Source organism: Oncorhynchus nerka, unplaced genomic scaffold (assembly GCF_034236695.1).
Source record: "Oncorhynchus nerka isolate Pitt River unplaced genomic scaffold, Oner_Uvic_2.0 unplaced_scaffold_554, whole genome shotgun sequence".
Classification (NCBI taxonomy): Eukaryota; Metazoa; Chordata; class Actinopteri; order Salmoniformes; family Salmonidae; genus Oncorhynchus; species Oncorhynchus nerka.
In genome coordinates this window covers 72,501-77,408 of record NW_027040484.1, presented here as the reverse complement: position 1 = coordinate 77,408, position 4,908 = coordinate 72,501, and the positions used below count along the sequence as shown (strand labels likewise).

Here is a 4,908-nt window from a genome sequence, read left to right as displayed (position 1 = left end):
AGCTAAGAGTGGTGATCAGTTCTGTAGTGTAGTACAGGCTAGTTCTGACATCATCTACGGTAGCCTAGCTAATTAAGCTAAGAGTGGTGATCAGTTCTGTAGTGTAGTACAGGCTAGTTCTGACATCATCTATGGTAGCCTCAGCTAATTAAGCTAAGAGTGGTGATCATAGCAGACACCCGTCATGTCTGACACAGATTGGTCATTACAACAGGACTAAGGGTTCTATGAGTTCCAAAATGGAACCTTATAGTGCCCTTCTCTTGACCAGGACCAATAGGGTCCTGCTCTCAAGTAATGCCTTCTCTTGACCAGGACCAATAGGGTTCTGTCTGAAGTAGTGCCCTTCTCTTGACCAGGACCAATAGGGTTTCTCTGAAGTAGTGCCCTGTTAGGAAATCAGATCCCATTTGGGTCTCAGCCGACGAGTTGTGTTCTATAGGGGTGTTGTTATGCTGATTAGCTGTACTGGATGGTGATTGGTCAGGAATGCCAGGCATGATGCACTGTGTGTGTGTGTGTGTGTGTGTGTGTGTGTGTGTGTGTGTGTGTGTGTGTGTGTGTGTGTGTGTTTCTGTATCTAGAGCCAGCAGGGTGCTGTGAAGCCTGTTCAGTAGTAATAACTCTGTGAGTGCTGACACTGATGTTAATGCTGGAAAACACTCCTAATTGAGCGTGTGATAGAGATGATGCCTGTCCTTCTCCCTTCTATCAGGACGGCTCTGTTATGCCTCAGGACACAGGGGGTAGGGAGATGCCTGTCCTTCTCCCCTTCTATCAGGATGGCTCTGTTATGCCTCAGGACACAGGGGGTAGGGAGATGCCTGTCCTTCTCCCCTTCTATCAGGACGGCTCTGTTATGCCTCAGGACACAGGGGGTAGGGAGGTGCCTGTCCTTCTCCCCTTCTATCAGGACGGCTCTGTTATGCCTCAGGACACAGGGGGTAGGGATATGCCTGTCCTTCTCCCCTTCTATCAGGACGGCTCTGTTATGCCTCAGGACACAGGGGGTAGGGAGATGCCTGTCCTTCTCCCCTTCTATCAGGACGGCTCTGTTATGCCTCAGGACACAGGGGGTAGGGAGGGGGGGCAAGGGAACACACACACACACACAACACGTCGCTCCATACCACTGTGCGGCTCACTCAGAATAGCCTTCACTAACTCTGCAGGCCGGGACACACAGGGCTAGAGTCACTGAGCCAGTGCCCGTGGCAGAGTCACCAGTCAGGACTTCTAAAACGACCCTCTGAAGGTAGAGCAGTAGGGTTGGAGATACCAGCTCAACACAGTGTGTAGAACTCAACCAAATAAGTCGCTCTTATAGGGGGTTTTGAGGTTAAACTGTCCATTCTTATAGGGGTTATGGAGGTTAAACTGTCTGTTCTTATAGGGGTTATTGGAGGTTAAACTGTCTATTCTTATAGGGGTTATTGGAGGTTAAACTGTCTGTTCTTGTAGGGGTTATTGGAGGTTAAACTGTCTGTTCTTGTAGGGGTTATTGGAGGTTAAACTGTCTGTTCTTGTAGGGGTTATTGAGGTTAAACTGTCTGTTCTTATAGGGGTTATTGAGGTTAAACTGTCTGTTCTTATAGGGGTTATTGGAGGTTAAACTGTCTGTTCTTATAGGGGTTATTGGAGGTTAAACTGTCTGTTCTTATAGGGGTTATTGAGGTTAAACTGTCTGTTCTTATAGGGGTTATTGGAGGTTAAACTGTCTGTTCTTATAGGGGTTATTGGAGGTTAAACTGTCTGTTCTTATAGGGGTTATTGGAGGTTAAACTGTCTGTTCTTATAGGGGTTATTGGAGGTTAAACTGTCTGTTCTTATAGGGGTTATTGAGGTTAAACTGTCTGTTCTTATAGGGGTTATTGGAGGTTAAACTGTCTGTTCTTATAGGGGTTATTGGAGGTTAAACTGTCTGTTCTTATAGGGGTTATTGGAGGTTAAACTGTCTGTTCTTATAGGGGTTATTGGAGGTTAAAGCCCATTCTGATATAGTGTAAATGCTAGAGTGTGTTGACAGTCTGACGGATTCACACCCTCAGTGTCTTATCTTCACCATCAGATAGTGTTGTAAAAGGAAGCACTCCACAGAGAGATGGGTCTCTCACACCTACACACACACACACACACACACACACACACACACACACACACACACACACACACACACACACACACTATCTCTCTCACACACATAGACTACACTGCCGGCACAAGGAGGTGGGTCACTTTAGCCATAAGGAGTAAGGATGGTGTTGTGTTGGTTTGGACAGAGAGAGAAGAGCAGACTGGCTAAACTGTTTCCTCTGGAGGGACCACACACACACACACACACACACACACACACACACACACACACACACACACACACACACACACACACACACACACACACACACACACACAGAGAGAGAGAGAAGAGCAGACTGGCTAAACTGTTTCCTCTGGAGGGACCACACACACACACACACACACACACACACACACACACACAGAGAGAGAGAGAGAGAAGAGCAGAATGGCTAAACTGTTTCCTCTGGAGGGACCACACACACACACACACACACAGGGACATGTCTAGGATACACTCTACCACACACACAGGGACATGTCTAGGATACACTCTACCACACACACAGGGACATGTCTAGGATACACTCTACCACACACACAGGGACATGTCTAGGATACACTCTACCACACACACAGGGACATGTCTAGGATACACTCTACCACACACACAGGGACATGTCTAGGATATACTCTACCACACACACAGGGACATGTCTAGGATACACTCTACCACACACACAGGGACATGTCTAGGATACACTCTACCACACACACAGGGACATGTCTAGGATACACTCTACCGCACACACAGGGACATGTCTAGGATACACTCTACCACACACACAGGGACATGTCTAGGATACACTCTACAACACTCACAGGGACAGCTCCCCCAGCCCGCTCTCAATCCTCCACCCTCAGCTCCCCCAGTCTGCTCTCAGTCCTCCACCCTCAGCTCCCCCAGCCTGCTCTCAGTCCTCCTCTCTCAGCTCCCCCAGCCTGCTCTCAGTCCTCCACCCTCAGCTCCCCCAGTCTGCTCTCAGTCCTCCACCCTCAGCTCCCCCAGTCTGCTCTCAGTCCTCCACCCTCAGCTCCCCCAGCCTGCTCTCAGTCCTCCACCCTCAGCTCCCCCAGCCTGCGCTCAGTCCTCCACCCTCAGCTCCCCCAGCCTGCTCTCAGTCCTCCACCCTCAGCTCACCAAGTCTGCTCTCAGTCCTCCACCCTCAGCTCCCCTAGCCTGCACTCAGTTCTCCAGCAGGTCCTCCTGCGCTCAGTCCTCCAGCAGGTCCTCCTGCGCTCAGTCCTCCAGCAGGTCCTCCTGTGCTCTGTCCTCCAGCAGGTCCTCCTGCGCTCTGAGAGAGAGACTGCTGTCCCAAATGAGACAGCTCTTACTGTCCTATCAGCTGGCTGTAGTCTCCTGTTGGGATAGGGGACAGAGAGAGAGAGGCTGCTGTCCCAAATGAAGACAGCTCTTACTGGCCTATCAGCTGGCTGTAGTCTCCTGTTGGGATAGGGGACAGAGAGAGAGGCTGCTGTCCCAAATGAAGACAGCTCTTACTGGCCTATCAGCTGGCTGTAGTCTCCTGTTGGGATAGGGGACAGAGAGAGAGACTGCTGTCCCAAATGAAGACAGCTTTTACTGTCATATCAGTTGGTTGTAGTCTCCTTTTGGGATAGGGGACAGAGAGAGTGGCTGCTGTCCCAAATGAGACAGCTCTTACTGTCCTATCAGCTGGCTGTAGTCTCCTGTTGGGATAGGGGACAGAGAGAGAGGCTGCTGTCCCAAATGAAGACAGCTCTTACTGTCCTATCAGCTGGCTGTAGTCTCCTGTTGGGATAGGGGACAGAGAGAGAGGCTGCTGTCCCAAATGGCACCCTATTCCCTGTATAGTGCTCTACCTCTGACCAGGGCCGTGGCACCCTATTCCCTGTATAGTGCTCTACCTCTGACCAGGGCCGTGGCACCCTATTCCCTGTATAGTGCTCTACCTCTGACCAGGGCCGTGGCACCCTATTCCCTGTATAGTGCTCTACCTCTGACCAGGGCCGTGGCACCCTATTCCCTGTATAGTGCTCTACCTCTGACCAGGGCCGTGGCACCCTATTCCCTGTATAGTGCTCTACCTCTGACCAGGGCCATGAACAGCCCTCATGTTATTACACAGATACTTTATCCACTCAGTAGACAGACAGATAGATCCATCCTCCCCTTTGTCAAAGAGACACACACAGTAACATACACGCTAACACACACACTAACACACACGCTAACACGTACGCTAACACACACTAACACACACTAACACACACACTAACACACCACAGCCAAGGCCTTGGTCTCCTCCATGTAGATGAGTGTTATTATAGACCCTGATCACAGTGGGGAGGCAGAACATATATTTTATTAGATATGAAGAGAGGGTGACAGCTCATTCTATTTCTTTCTCTGTCTCTCCTTTGTTGCCTGTCCTCATCTCACTCTGTCATTACAGAGTGGCTGTTATCTTCTCTCACTGTGTCTGTCTGCCTTTCTGTCCCTCTATCTCTCTTCTCCCTCTTCTCCCTCTCCCTTATTTCCTTTCTCTCCCTCTATTCTGCTCTACTCTCTTTCTCTCTCTCTCTCCTCTCATCACCTCTTCTCTCTCTCTTCACCTCTTCTCTCTTCTCTCATCACCTCTTCTAACTCCCTCTCTCCTCTGAGATAAAGGCACTTTGTTCTTTCCCCAACTTTCCCTCTTGGCTCTCGTCAGAATAGAAGATTAGAGGAAAGAGAGAGAGAGAGAGAGAGACAGAGAGAGACAGAGAGACAGAGAGAGAGAGAGAGAGAGA

General features: G+C 49.8%; 1 pseudogene; it reads left to right on the top strand.

The window, feature by feature from the left end:
* Nucleotides 1–2,929: 2,929 nt before the first annotated feature.
* Nucleotides 2,930–4,908, top strand: part of LOC135571254 (voltage-dependent L-type calcium channel subunit alpha-1C-like) — a 39,839-nt pseudogene continuing 37,860 nt past the window's right edge.